Source organism: Aquarana catesbeiana, linkage group LG12, assembly GCF_042186555.1.
Source record: "Aquarana catesbeiana isolate 2022-GZ linkage group LG12, ASM4218655v1, whole genome shotgun sequence".
Classification (NCBI taxonomy): Eukaryota; Metazoa; Chordata; class Amphibia; order Anura; family Ranidae; genus Aquarana; species Aquarana catesbeiana.
This window is the reverse complement of record NC_133335.1, coordinates 136,104,028-136,120,425: the sequence shown is the minus strand read 5'-3', so window position 1 is coordinate 136,120,425 and position 16,398 is coordinate 136,104,028. Positions and strand designations below refer to the sequence as shown.

Here is a 16,398-nt window from a genome sequence, read left to right as displayed (position 1 = left end):
CACATAATTCCTTATACCTATGTTCACATCAAAAAAACTTTATAAAGCTGTATAAGTATATAATTTTTGCATTTGTTGACCTGTCTCTAATGTTTAGGTGGGTTTCATGGTTACGAATTTAGTTTTAATCATGCAGCATGTGTGTTCATTTAATTGCTTGTTGATGAGGATTTGGGGTTACACCCTGTCCCTCCCTTTCCTTTTCCTTTATATATACTTTTGTTGTTCGATCAAATCTATGAGTAAGCATCTTTGAATGTGAAACGCGTAGCTATTTTATGCCCGCTATGTCCACTTTTTGTTTTGTTTGCTATGTTGGATTGATTTTAAACAGATTTTTTCAATAAAGATGTTTTTGTACGGAGTGCGGCAGTCCAGGACTTCTTTTCCTTCACAACGCTTACGGGGCTGCAGATACAAAACCAAGATACCATACATCCAACACCCAATCACTAAAGATAAACATCAACACCCACAAAAAAAAAATATAATGGATCTCTGTACAACTTGGCAGATGATTCAAATACCATACAACCATCCCCCGAGGCTATCCAGGGCTTTCTGAAGAAAGTGTCTCTTCCCCAATTAACCCCAACACAACTACAGCACCTTAATTCTCCCTCCCACAAACCAGGAAGTGTCTCATGCTATAGATAGGCTACCACTAAACAAGTCCCCAGGTCATGATGGATACATAGGAGAATACTACAAAACATTCAAGTACATCCTCACACCTCACCTAACCAATATTTTCAACGCCACGCTGCCTCTTCCTCCTTCCCATCAGAAATGTTGAAAGCACTTGTAATCACCCTTCCAAAACCAGGGAAGGAACCATCTCTTCCACAGAATTTCAGGCCTGATATCATTACTTAATAACGACCTGAAACTATATGCCAAACTGACCACACTAAGGCTGATAAACATACTTCCACAGCTAATACATATGGATCAATCCGGATTTACAAAAGGATGTCAAACCACTGACGCCACTAGGCACCTAATTAATATAATCCACCACGTAAATCTGAAGGGAACGCCTTCTCTGCTCCTAGCTTTGGATGCAGAGAAGGCGTTTGATCGGATACATTGGGGATATCTTGCCAGGGTATTGAAGAAGTTTGGATTCCAAAACACCATATTTTCTGCAATTATGGCATTATATTCCAAGCCATCTGCCCAGGTTTACACCTCGGGGGACACTTTCCACTCTATTTAATATTACAAATGGAACTCGCCAGGGGTGCCCACTTTCACTGGTAATTTTAAACCTTCTCATGGAACCTCTGGCGAATTACATACGCAACCACCCTCAAATTACAGGACATAGGTTTAACAACTTAGCACACACCATCAGTCAATTTGCTGACAATGTTATACTCATGATCACAGACGTAAAGACCTCATTAGCCTCAATACATCAAACACTCAAAATGTTCAACGGTATATCCTACTACAAAGTAAACAACACTAAGTCATACATCCTTGGCATCAATATACCCCCTAAAACTAGGCTTAAAATGGAACAATTATACCCATACACGTGGAACACCACCGGTATAAATTACTTAGGCATCACCTTAACACCTAAGACAGAGGAATTGTTCAAAGCAAATTACTCCATATTCTTAGATAAACTACACTCCAAACTCAAAGATCTAGCAAAAACAGAATTATCCGGGAGACTGGCAGCCTTTAAAATGGTACTGCTACCACAATTTCTATACCTATTTAGGACCATGCCTATCCCAGTGCCTAACATCTTCTTTATTAAAGCCCAATCTATGATCAACAGATATCTTTGGCAAGGAAAGAGGGCGAGGTGTGCATTCTCCAAACTAATCAAGGAGTGGGAGGAGTGGGCTTAGTAGTACTTAAAGACTACTACATTGCCTCAATATTGGCACAAATTAAAACATGGTTCCCCCAAAGCCCCAATACCAGATGGAAAGAATTGGAAAATATACAACTTAAAGGTGGCGATCTTTATCACTTTCTTCTTACTAGTCAACAATACACCCCTAGATACGCATCGCTTTCTCACAGCATCACTTTATGCCTGGAGAGCTTTGTTAAACACTCCATCTCAGGACTTACCTCCACGCTATCAATGCCTACCTATAGCTTGACACACATCATACCTGACTTAAACCTCTCAAGCTGGGTGGAAAAAGGGATAGAAAAAATTGAAGATATGATGATAGGTCCAACTCCAAAAACCTTCAGGTCCTTACAAATAGAATACAACCTAGCTAACTCAGAATATTACACATACCATAGAATTACACATCTACTACGCTCCAACTTGAAAACAAATATTGAGATGCCATGGAGAGTACTCCAATACTACACAAACCCTACCACCAAGATTAAAGGTACCGTATATACTCGAGTATAGGTCGATCCGAATATAAGCCAAGGCCCCTAATTTACCACAAAAAAACTGGGAAAACTTATTGACCCGAGTATAAGCCGAGGGTGAGAAATGCAGCAGCTACTGTAAGTGGAAAAGAGCGTCAACAATGCCCATCTGCAGCTACATACCTCACTGTGTCCTGTGTATACCTCACTGTGTCCTGTGCATGCCTCCCTGTGTCCTGTGCATGCCTCTCTGTGTCCTGTGTATACCTCCCTGTGTCCTGTGCATGCCTCCCTGTGTCCATTGCAGCCTACCTGTGCCAATCTGCATCCTCTCTCTCTGTCCTGTGCATGCCTCCGTGTGCCAAATTGCAGCCACTGTGTGCTGATCTACAGCCTCTGTGTGCCGATCTGCAGTCACCATTGCCACTATTGCGCCGATCAGCATGTCATAAAAACATATGGCGGGCATTCCAGTGTTCAAAAGCCATGCCTCCTCCTCGTCTGTGATAGGTAGAACACTCAATTTCCCAGCAGTCAGTGTTCAGCCTATCACGGACATCCGCTCATCCTCATACCACGGGCGAGGATGAGAAGATGTCCGTGATAGGATGAACACTGACTGCTGGGAAATTGAGTGTTCTGCCTATCACAAACGAGGAGGAGGCGCGGCTTTTGAACACTGGAATGGCCGCCGCATGTTTTTATGACACGCTGGCCGCCGTCTGTCTACATGACATGCTGATCAGGTAGGCAGATGGCGGTGACTCGAGTATAAGCCGAGGGGGGCACTTTCAGCCTAAAAAAAAGGGCTGAAAATCTTGGCTTATACTCGAGTATATACGGTATATCGTTGTTCTATAATATACTGAAAAATAAGGATATACCCTTGAAAACAACTCATATGATTGCCCGGGAGAAGGACTCTTACCTCCTACTCCCTGGAACAATGGCGAAAGGCACTTCACATCACGTACGCTGCGACAAAGAGTGTAAAATTATGGGAATTATCGCAGAAAATCCTCTTCATATGGTATCTGACACCCCATAGAATAGCTAAATTCTCACCACAAAGTTCCAATACCTGCTGGAGGAACTGTGGTGCTGTGGGAACATTGTACCATATACTCTGGTCTTGCCCTACTATAATCCCCTTTTGGAAAGGAGTATATGGAGTAGTTTCACAAGTATTGAATATTAAAGTACCCATGTCACCGGGAAATGCAATTTTATCCTTAGACATAGAGTTAATTCCACCAGAATACAGGAACATAGCCGTGCACATTCTTTTGAGTGCACGGTTAACGATAATGCGCCATTGGAGAGATCAACAAACCCCGTCTCTACATGAAGTAATAAATACGACTAACACTCACGCAGCGTACGAGATGTTATATGCACCAACCCAAAGCAATTAGGGTAAAGCCCAAAAAATATGAGAAAAATGGGTAGATTGGTACACAATGAAACATAAGACCTAAATGTATCACTTATGCAGTGTACACACGAGTGGACTTTTCGACCGGACTGGTCTGACGGAATGTATCGATGAGCTTCATCGGATCTTCAGCGGACTTTTTCTGTCGAAAATCTGACAGACTTTAGATTTGGAACATGTTTCAAATCTTTCCGCTGGACCCAGTTCCTATCGAGAAATTCGCTCATCTGTATGCTGGTCCGACGGACAAAAAACGACACATGCAAGTACGAGACGGAAGCGATCAGTCTTGTAAAACTAGTGTTCGTATTGTAGCTAGCACATTCCTCACGATGCAAATTCTGTGATCGTTGAATGCAACACAGTATTGTCTTCTTTATAATGCTAGAAGAACGAAGTTGTTTTGCTGCTCAAATTCACACGGAGTTCTCACAAACAGATTTATGGATTCTTTCTCTTGATTTCATGAATGGTATTGTATTTTTTAAAAGTCCGATCTCCATACTAATGCTTACACATTTTTCTTTTGGAGACGTCTTTTATTATTTTTTATTTCATCAAGATCTTTTTTTAGGATTGTTAAAAAATTACTTTCTAGTGATCTCCATATATATATATTTTTTTTGTGTGTGTGTCAAGTTACCACAATAACCTTTTTTTGTTTTTGTTTTTTTGTTTTTTTGGTGTAAAGTTACCACAATAACATTACATATTTTTCATTTTTTTGGAACCTCAAGGAGGTTGGTGTCCCTTGTTAATTTGACATTGTCTTTTAAAAATGTATTTTAATAAAAACACATAGGCAAGTATTTTCAGAAAATAAAATATCCATTTATTCTGGTTAACAAAATAAAGATGAAGGCAACGCTGGAGAAACTTTTGGAATTTGTGAAGCCTTTTGGCCCCAGGGCACACGTCAAGTCTGTGGAAAAGAAAATTGGGATCTTGAGGAGTCCATATAATAGGGAGCACAATCTGGTCCAGGAATCCCAGAGATCAAGAGCAGCAGCAGATGACATATATGTTCCCAGGCTGTGGTACTACACCACCCTGCATCTTCTGTCAGACCAGACTGAACCCAGGTCATCACGTTCTTCTCTTCGCTGCAGCCTTCCCTCCACGCTGCAGTGCACCCTTCCCTGCAGCCTTCCCTCCATGCTGCCCTGCAGCCTTCCTTGGAGGCTGTGGCTCTGGTGGTGGACTTGTGGCAGGAGGAGGAGGGGCTTGCTCATTTATTAAGCTGTTGGCAGTTAACTCGTCAATGTGAAGGACATCAGAAAAAAGTTTTTCACAGAGGAGGCGTTGGCCCTTCTCCACTTTGAGCAACTTGCTGGCTATATAGCAACCATAGGCCTCTTCAGGTTCTGGGGGGCTCCTGAGGAAATTTGTAGCCTGCCACTTTCCAGCCCCTCGTCCTGGCTGAGCTCATCCTGTATCAAAAAAGGGACATAGTTTTATTTTTTGGTTCATCAATCACACACAATTTTCAGCTCATGACTATGAATATAATTCTATGTTAATACATATAAAAGAGTATCATTCTGACCCCAGCATTTTTTCAAGCTGGTGACAAACATTTTTGGCCACTACTGTCAATTGATATGTATACATCATTTTTTGTATAAAATCCTTAATAGGTAATCAATTAGAACATCTAGTTAACATCATTAATATTAGGACACTAAATATGTCTAAAAATATACCTGGCTCCAGATGGTCGCATCCGGTCCTTCCAGGATGGAAGGCCCAGGTTGGTCCTCATCAGCCTCTGCTGGGGTGGAGGGAAGGGTCGAAAGAGATTCCCTGGCTTTAGTCTGGTCGTCAAGAAAACGCAGGTTTTGGAAGTACCACAGCCAGGGTAAATACACATCATCTGCTGATGCTCCTGATCTCAGGGAAGCCTGGATCTTGTTATGCTCCCTCCTATACATATTCTTCAAGATCCCAATTTTCCTTTCCAAAATCTCCACGGTTGCTTCTGGGATGAAAGTTTGCACAAATGCCAGAAGTTTCTCCAGCATTGCCTTCCTTACTGGTTTAATGTAATATTGAGGGTGTTTGACCTCCCACAGATTCCTCATCTCCCTGTACTTCTCAATAAATGGTGTCAGAAATTCAGGGTCCTGAAACTTATTATTCATTTTTGCTGTAAGACAATACACAAGACAAAAACACTAATGTTAGCCTAAACTCTCATAATCTTATCCCAACATAGGCCTCAATCTTTAAGCAGTATAGGCCGCTACAAAATAAATAAAATTTAGCTTAGTTTCAGACGCTCGTAACTTTAGTTTCTCTTTCCTCAGAACGTACGTATGGCACATGCGTGTTAGCTTTATATACACTGCGCATACACTGCACATGCGTCAAACTCCATCTGCGTCGCCCGCCCCTGACTTTTTTTTTCACGAATATTCTCCACCCCTTCTCTCTACAGTGCGCAGTAGGAGCAACATGGTGGAGACACAGGTGGTTCATAATTTTACCACAAGCGAGGAGGAAAGCCCGGAGCCCGAAACGTCCCGATCCGGGAAGAAAAGATTTAAGGCCTCCAATATGGCCTTTGAAGAGATGGTGGAGATGGTTGAAATTTTGCAGAGGAAAGATTATGATGGCAAGCATGGACCGTACACCCAGCCTAATTTACGCAAGGCCAAAATCATGTCCAAAGTTGTGAAGACTCTGCAGCATAATCTTGGAGTACGCCGCTCAAAAGACCAATTGAGGAAACGCTGGTCCGACCTAAAACTCAAGAAGCCGGATCAGTACAGAAGAATAAAAAAAGTGCTTAAAAAAAGTAAGTACTTGTCGTGTGTTCCTATTCTGATTATTAACTTGCATGGTGCTCCATATGCTTTTCTTTACTGTTGTACAGTTTTAAATGGCTATTTTTATGTTCATGGACACACACATTGTTCGTAGGTAACATTGTTTGTAAATATATACAATGTTTTTGCCAGATACAGGGTTAACTACATTTGGTCTTGCTGATTTGTCTTATTAAAAGAGGTTTAGGACAAAGATTTTTTTTGGAAACTAGAATGAATAACAAACTTCATTCAGTGGAATGTAAGGAGAGGACACTCGGCAGCTGTTTACACATCTGGACTCAGGAGCACTAGTGTGGGACAACAGAATACATTTTTTACGGTAACCCACACAGGTTCTCCAGTGTATACTTGTTGGGGTGTCTCTATCTGTGAAACTTAGCCAAAAAAGGTAAGTATTCCAGCTTGTTTTAAAAGGGCATTTTAATCATGTCTTCAACTTGGATCTCTGCCCAAACAGACAATTGTACACCACTTCAATACAATGTTTCATATTCCTATTTCTGGACTCTAATATCTGTGTGCTAAGTATACCCTTTGTTTCATTCTTATAGGGGAGAAAAGACTCAGACAACCGGATCCCAGGGACCCCCGACCTCGCCTGCCGGATTGGGAAATAAGCCCCCCCGAGGATGTGGAGGAAGGAGGGGTGGAGGAAGTGGGCAACATGGGCACCCCACCAGGTAAGTGTCTGACACCCCAGCTTCAGGTAATCTATGTATGCCTGCATATTTCTAAATACATCTTTTTTCATCAATTGTAGGTGATGTGCTGGTTGTGGAAGGGGAAGCCGCGGAACCATGTCAAAGCACCAGCGCCCCCCCTGAGGATGTGGAGGAAGGAGAGATGGAGGAACTGGGTGACATGGGCACCCCACCAGGTGAGTGTCTGACACCCCAGCTTCAGGTAATCTATGTATGCCTGCATATTTCTAAATACATCTTTTTTCATCAATTGTAGTTGATGTGCTGGTTGTGGAAGGGGAAGCCGCGGAACCATGTCAAAGCACTAGCGCCCCCACAAGGATGTAGAGGAAGGAGAGGTGGAGGAACTGGGCGACATGGGCACCCCACCAGGTGAGTGTCTGACACCCCAGCTTCAGGTAATCTATGTATGCCTGCATATTTCTAAACACATCTTTTTTCATCAATTTTAGGTGATGTGCTGGTTGTGGAAGGGGAAGCCGCGGAACCCTTTTCAACAGACAGCGCACAAAGACTGATTGGCCAGCTCATGGCCTCGAATGGGGATCGTGATGTCATGCGCAATCAGCTGGACATCATGCGCAATTGGCTGGACATTATGCAACAGGAAATGAAGAACATGATCTATGTTTTGGGGAGAATTTAATCCCTTTGTCGATCATGTTCTTCATTTCCTTTTTATATGACCAGATTCTGGCCTTACATTTTTTTACAATTGTGTACAATTTTCAAATCAAGACATTTTTGTCACTGTAATGTCTGATATTGCCTTCATTTTAGAGATGTGGAACTTTGTTAACTTCCAGAGTTGTGTGTATGTTTTATATGTTTTAAAACATGCTTGTTTGTAAAAATATATATATATATATATATATATATATATATATATATATATTTTTTTTTTTTTAAGAAAAATAATACTAAATAATTTTTTGTTTCAAAAAAACAAAAAAATAAAAAAATAAATAAATAAAAATATATATATTTTTTCTAATAAAAAATAACAAAACAAAAATAATTTTAAAGGAAAAAAAATATTATATATTTGGTAAAAAAATCTAAATTTATATTGTAAAAAAAAATATTTAAATAAAAAAAAAAAAAATCTAAGCGCACATGTGAATGTGCACAGATTAAAAAGTTAGCTAATCAACAATGTGTGCCTTCTTCTTTCAATGCTCAATACCATTTTTGTAAGTATAATTTTGTGTTTACAGTGACAATGGGGCTTATTTACTAAAGGAAAATACACTTGGCACTACAAGTGCACTAGGAGAACCTAGGAGACAGCCAAAAAGAAAAGCAATCAATAAATACATTTCTAGATTTTATCAGATATTTTTTTTTTATTAATATTAAATTAGAGATTGTCTGGCATTGCAATGGCCCCCCTACCCATAAAAAAATCAACATATTGATCCCAAACTTGAAAGGCGCTTTGGGGGGCAAAGCCAGTACGGCCAGTATCCAGGCCCATCAGCGGATTCTCTGTAAGTCCGACCTCAGGCCCAAGTGATGCTGGATAATTTCTTGAATTTTTGCGTAAAAAATTGTGCAGGATGCAACATGGTAGGACAATGTGATTAAGTTTGTAGTCCGCCATGTGGATTGCTGTCTGAAACAGGTGGAACTGGCTGGCCATTATCCCGAAGGCATTCTCCACAACTCTTCTCGCTCTGGCCAGACGGTAGTTAAAAACCCCCCTCTCCGGGGTGAGGGTCCTTTTGGGGGAATGGCCTCATCAGGTGCTCGCCCAGAACCAAGGCTTCATCTGCAATGAAGACAAAGAGGAGTCCATCCACGTTATCCGCATCAGTTGGCAATCCCAGGCCAACACTCTGGAGATGCTGGTAGAACTCTGTCTGGGCGAAGACTCCTCCATCTGACATCCGGCCATTCTTCCCCACGTCCACATACAGAAATTCATATTGTGTCAACACCACCGCCATTAACACAATAATATAAATCCCCTTATAGTTGAAATAGTACGACCCCCGAATGGGGTGGTGGCGGGATGTGGACGTGTTTCCCATCTATAGACCCTCCACAGTTGGGAAAGTCCCAAGGGGGTTGGGATGAGGATTATAAATCAATTTAAGGACACACAGACCATTTGGATAATTTTTTTGGGGGGGGATTATAAATCAATTTAAGGAGACACAGACCATTTGGAAAAATTTTAGGGGGAGGATTATAAATCAATTTAAGGACACACAGAACATTTGGATACATTTTAGGGGGGGATTATAAATCAATTTAAGGACACACAGACCATTTGGAAAAATATTAGGGTAAAGCACTACAATGAAGCTGACAAATTACATTGTTAAGTGACTAGACTAGGTGGATAAAGGCCCAGCATAGCGTTCTGGGGAAGTTAGTGAAGGCAAATATGCATGCAGGAAAAAAAAGGAGCATTAAAAGATTACAGCATGCATGAGGACAAAGGGGACATTCACAGCATATTGCAATCATGGTAATTAGGGATTGAGTAAAGAAATACAATACATTAGCAAACATTAAATACAATAAAATGTGATGTTAAAGGATAAATCTTACCTTAATATAATCCTTCTGCAGGACCTGGATGATGGCAGAACAGGTCTCTGGGATAATAATCCCCAGAGCCTGGGGGGAGATGCCTGTCGATTACTTAAAGTCCTGCAGGCTTCTCCCAGTCGCCAAGTACCTCAACGTGGTGACTAGCCTCTGCTCCGAAGTGATGGCTTGCCTCATGCAGGTATCCTGCCTGCTGATATAAGGGGTCAGCAAAGCCAACAAACGGAGAAAAACGGGGTCTGTCATCCTGAGAAAGTTCCTGAAATCCTCAGGGTTATTCTCACGGATCTCACGAAGCAAAGGCATATGAGAGAATTGGTCACGCTGGAGCAACCAATTCTTCGTCCATGAACTCCTCCTCGCCCTATTCATGGACTGGGCTTGGGCTGAAGAATGAACTACAGCACCAAGCACATACGAAGCACGAACTCTACGACGAGTATGTACACGCAACATGGCTTCAAAACGGTCGTCTGGTCAGAACGAACTTAACAGAACGCACTGAAGAACAGCAAGGCCTGTGAAGAGCGAGCTGAAAATCAGCAACGAGCGGACAAAAACACACTGAATAAATCAATGCGAACTGACTACATACACTGAAAAGCAGATACAAACCTCACAAGCACAAACTGAACAACAGTTAAACGATCTGAAAAACACGAGTCTGAAAAGCACGAATCGTCTATCACCAAACTTCTATTAACACAAGATCCACACGAAATTAGCAGAAGGGGCCCAAAGGTTGGCGCACAAGCTATTACACTTCCTTTTTATAGTCTCTTCAGACCTGGTGTACGTCACCGCGTACTAGGCGGTCAGACTTTGGTGTGATCGTGGGTAGGCAAGTCAGTTTCAGCGGAACTCCGTCGGAACTACGACGGAAAGTCCGTCAGAGTTCAGTCCGACGAAAAGTCCGCCCGTGTGCATTATAAACCATACTGTACTACCAAAGGGAAGTAACTATCTGACTGTGTTTTTCTTCTTTTTTTCCTAATTTTACTTTATATTATTTTATACTTTTATATTTTATAGTTCTTACTTTTTTCTTTTTTGAACACCAATGTCTTTTTCATATACTACTTAGTCTAACACTAGACGTTATCTAACAATGAAAACAATACAACAACCCCCAAAAGAGGGCTGGGGGTCGCCGCTCTCCTCCTGAGCGCAGTGTGTTCTCAGTTGGGGTGCCTGGGCAGGTGAGTGGTGTTCCTCATGCTTGATCTAACAAGATATACTTTATATATCACATTTTTTACCTTGGTTTACATGTCTATTGTATACAGACTTTGTTATAGAATAATCCTCAAGACTGTGTAATAAGCTGAAGAAGTGCATGTCTGAGTGACTATTTTTCTACATGTTTTTTCACTTACAGTGGGGACGGAAAGTATTCAGACCCCCTTAAATTCAGGCAGTTCCTTTGACCTCATGATTCTCATTTGCTCTGACATGCACTGTGAGCTGTAAGGTCTTATATAGACAGGTGTGTGGCTTTCCTAATCAAGTCCAATCAGTATAATCAAACACAGCTGGACTCAAATGAAGGTGTAGAACCATCTCAAGGATGATCAGAAGAAATGGACAGCACCTGAGTTAAATAAATGAGTGTCACAGCAAAGGGTCTGAATACTTAGGACCATGTGATATTTCAGTTTTTCTTTCTTAATAAATCTGCAAAAATGTCAACAATTTTGTTTTCTGTCAATATGGGGTGCTCTGTCTACATTAATGAGGAAAAAAAATTAACCTAAATGATTTTAGCAAATGGCTGCAATATAACAAAGAGTGAAAAATTTAAGGGGGCCTGAATACTTTCCGTCCTCACTGTATGTTCTGTGAAATAATCAATGAAAAAATATTGATTTAAAAAGTTTGTTCTTGTGTTCCACACTAGTACTCCTGTGTAAACAGCTGCTGAGTGTCCTCTCCTTACATTATACTAAATCAAGCTTGCATTTCATTCTAGTTACAAACACATCTAGACAGCAATGTACAAAACTTATTTTTATACAAATAGGCATGACCAAATGTATTTAACCTGTATCTGCCCAAAACATCGTATTTAATGAGCGAACGATGTTTACTACGACCGATTACTGTGCCCACAAACATGAAAGTCGCCATTTTAAACTGTACAACAGTAAAGAAAAGCACATGGAGCAGCATACAAGTATAATAATAATGAAAGGGAACACACGACAAGTACTTACTTTTTAGAAGCACTCTCTTGATTCTTCTATACTGATCCTGCTCCCTCAGTTTCAGGTCTGACCAGCGTTTCCTCAATTGCTCCTTGGATCGTCGTACCCCAAAATTCCGGTGCAGACTCTTCACAACTGTAGTCATGATCTTGGCCTTTCTCACATTTGGGTTTAGGTACAGTCCATGCTTCCCATCATAGTTGTTCCTCCTCAAGATGTCCACCATCTCTACAAAGGCCATATTTGAGGCCTTAAATCTTTTCCTCCGGGATCGGGACGTTTCTGTCTCCGGGCTTTCCTCCTCCTAGTTACTGGAATTAACACACACCTGCTGTGTCTCCGCCATGTTGCTCCTACTGCACGCCGAAAGAGAAGGGGTGGGAAATAGACTAGAAAGAACGTCAGGGGCGGGCGACACGGGCGTAGTTTCACGTATGCGTAGTGTATATCAAGCTAACACACATGTGTCGTACCTACGTTCTGTGTGTGGAGGAAGGAGGAACGGAAGTGGCGAGCGTCCTAAACAAAGGTAAAATTTTAACTTGGGCCATCAGTGGCCTATACTGCTTCAAGATTGAGGCCGATATTGGGATAAGAGTTTAGGCTGACATTAGTGTTTTTGTCTGGTGTATTGTCTTACAGCAAATATGAATCACTTTAAGGACCCAGAATTCATGGCCAGTTTCATAGACAGGTACAGGGAGATGAGGAATTTGTGGGAGGTGAAACACAGCTTATACTATAATAAACAAACTAGGTCAACGCTGGAGAAACTTCTGGAATTTGTGAAGACTCCGGTCCCCGATGCAACCATTGTGTTCTTGGAAAAGAAAATTGGGATCTTGAGGAACATGTATAAGAAGGAGCATAATAAGATCCCGAAATCACTCAGATCAGGAGCAGCAGCAGCGCAAGTGTATGTACCCAGACTGTAGTACTTCAACAAACTGCAGTTTCTGGATGACCAGGCTGAAGCCAGGGAATCACTTTCTACTCTTCCCTGCAGCCTTCCCTCCACCCTTCCCTCAACCCCAGCAGAGGCTGATGAGGAACAACCTGGGCCTTCCATCCTGGAAGAAGTGGATGCGCCCAGCTGCAGCCAGGTATAGTATTTTTATACATATTTATTGTCCTAATATTAATGATGTTAACTAGATGTTATAATTGATAACAAATTAATGATTTAAAAAAAAGTGATTTACATATCAATAGACAGTAGTGGCCAAAAATGTTTGGGACAAAAATGAAAAATGCTGGGCTCAGAATGATAGTCTTTTCTATTTATTAACATTCAATTTGCAAATCATGAGCTGAAAATTGTGTGTGATCGATGAACCAAAAACTAAAACTATGTCCCCTTTTTATACACAAGATGAGCTCAGCCAGGAGGAGGGTCTGAAAGTGGCAGGCAGGAGGAGGCCGTGCCCAGTGTCAGCCAGGAGGTGGCCGTGCCCAATCACAGGTGCCTCCCCTCCGCCTTACAACTAAAAGGCCCAGGAAGGGGGCGATCACGGAGGAGGCAGCACTGGGCCTCATTAGGGAAGTAAGTGATGTCCTCAGAAGCCCCCCCCCGATGCTGACGAGGCCTATGGCTTCTATATAGCCACTAGATTGCAGAAATTGGAGGAGGGCCAACGCTTCCTCAGTGAGGGAATTTTTGCTCGAGCCCTTCAGAAGGGGTTGAGGGGCCAGCTAACTGAGAACAGCCAAATATGTGAGCTCGCTCATCCTCCTCCTCCTGCCACAAGTCCACCACCAGAGCCACAGTCTCCAAGGAAGAATGCAGGGAAGCGTGGAGGGAAGGCTGCAGTAAAGAGAAGAAAGTGATGGCCTGGGTTCAGTCTGGTCTGACAGAAGACACAGGCTGTGGTAGTACCACAGTCTGGGGACATAGATATCATCTGCTGCTGGTCCTGATCTCGGGGAGTCCTGGACCAGATTGGGCTCCAAATTATATGGACTCCTCAAGCTAACAATTTTATTTTCCACAGGGTTGATGTCTACCCTGGGGGCCAAAAGGCTTCGCAAATTCCAAAAGTTTCTCCAGCGTTGCCTTTCTCTTTATTTTGTTACCCAGAATAACTGGAGATTTTATTTTTCACAAATACTTGCCTATGTGTTTTTCTACAAAAAGGACAGTTTGTTTGTGAGTAGGCAGGTACATTTCAAAAATACAATGTCTAATTAACAAGGGACAACAACCAACCTCCTTGAGGTTAAAAAATACAAGATAATTATGTTATTGTGGAAACTTGTGGACACACAAAAAAAAAAAATTATGGAGATAACTAGAAAATAATTTTTCAATAATACAAAAAAACAGGAGATCTTGATGAAATAAAAAAAAAAAAAAAAAAAAAAAGATGACTATAAAAAATAATTCTAAACATTATTATGGAGATCTGGCTTTAAAAAAATAAAAGATTATTCAGGAGATTACAAGAAATAATAAAGAAATAAGTTTGAATATCAACAGCAAAACAACTTCATTATTCTAGCATTATAAAGCACAAAAGAATGCGCTGCATTAGAAGATCGAATAAATTGCGCTATCTCCATTACGAACGCTAGTTTTACCAGACCGAGCGCTTATGTCGTTGCTTCAGAGCATGCGTCGTTTTTGGTGCATTGGAACAGCATCGTTTTTTCCGATAGTAATTATTTCCGTCGGAAAAATATAGAACATGTTCTCTATCTAAGTCCATCTGAATTTTCGACGGAAAAAGACAGATGGGGCATACACACGGTCGGAATATACGACGAAAAGCTCACATCGGACTCTTTCTGACGGAAATTCCGATCGTGTACGCGGCATTAGATTTGCTTGAATTGCCTGTAACTTTAGCCATCAGTACTACTGCAAGCTGAGATGGGTGGAGGTTGCACATTCAAACGTACATTGGTCAGAGTGACACAGGGTACCAAAATGCCAACGCTGTGCCTAGGGATGTCACCTTTTAGTCTGTGGAAAAGTAAGCTGGATGGGGTATTTCCACTTTTCTGGGCAAAAATTTAGCAAATAGAAAAAAATAATATGGCATACGTTTGCTACACAAGCCATACTGTATTTTAATGTTATTAAAAATTACTTTTTTATTTCAATCTTCAGCATTGTAATTTTCTGTAAAATTCAATGCAATATGGTAACCTGAAGGCCTTTTGTACACAGTTAGTGTACAGAACTTCCCCTAGTTGTGTAATTAGCTCACTGATTTTAGGCATCATCTGCAACAACAATTACATTTTTGTGAGATACTCCAAAAGGGTTAATTACGTCTAAAGGGGTGCAGACCATTCCACTCTCCTCATTAGAACACTGCACATGCATCTGATTAATAATGAAAAAGTCAATCCCATTCAGATTCACTCTGCCAATTGACATAATCAAACCATAATCAAACATAATCAAACTATTCCTTCATTGCAGAAACTTGTAGCAATCTGCGTCAAAGTTTGGTAAAATCTTTCCAATGCACATTAATCACCCAGAGGGATTTTTTTTTCTCTTCAAAAGTGGAGTACTCTTTAGAGCATTGTGATTTGGTTGTAATACGCATGTTACACAGAGCCAGGTTTTCAATAAAGAGTCATTAAACCCAGATGCACATGATTTAATGTACTGTATGTGTAGTGTATTGTATCATCAAAACTATGGCCCATATATTCCTTAATCAGAATGTTTGTAAATACCTTTTTAGGGCATTTCTAAATCAGTCACGTGATACTCTTTTCAGTTCTTCAGTGAGCTTGTGTTGATGTGGCTGGAGCTTTGCCAGTCATGTGAATAATTTAGAAAATAATGAACTAAATGTAAATAGCATTATATAATATGTAAACACGTGAAAGCAATTCAAGTCTTCATTCATGGACATTCAATATGAAATATTATACCCCACGTGACACTTCTGCCTGTGATGCGAAGCGGCTGAAAGATCGCTACCCCACAGTGGAGTATTCCCTCGTTGCTCTGTTGTTTATCATTTTTGTCTATATGATTGGTTGAAAAAAATACAGAGCTGAATATAAATAACACAACAAAAAACAAAGCACAGAAAAGTGAGCATTGCTTTCATGTGTCATATTTAAATAATGTTTTTTTACATATACCTATAAATGTTAGTACCCAGCTATATTCTGTACATTTAGGAAAGAATCCAAGCCTTTTTTAAAGCAATCTACTGAGTTTGCCAGAACCACCTCCACATTTTCACAGCTCTTACTGTGAAGAAACCTTTCCGTATTTGGAGATTAAATCTTTTTTCCTCTAGAAGTAAAGTGTGCCCCCTTGCCCACTGTGATGACCTTAA

The 16,398-nt window shown here is 41.0% G+C and overlaps 1 protein-coding gene and 1 long non-coding RNA gene across 5 annotated transcripts in view; both read left to right on the top strand.

The window, feature by feature from the left end:
* Positions 1 to 16,398, top strand: part of PPP1R1B (protein phosphatase 1 regulatory inhibitor subunit 1B) — an 821,552-nt gene that overhangs the window by 337,082 nt on the left and 468,072 nt on the right. The window lies entirely within an intron of this gene.
* Positions 5,721 to 14,453, top strand: LOC141114569 (uncharacterized). 2 transcript variants are annotated; one of them, XR_012236930.1, is made up of 3 exons: positions 5,721 to 7,307; positions 7,388 to 7,504; positions 7,585 to 14,453. It is a non-coding gene; the product is annotated as an uncharacterized lncRNA (long non-coding RNA). The 2 variants fall into 2 exon arrangements; XR_012236929.1 differs by having other exon boundaries at positions 5,721 to 7,504.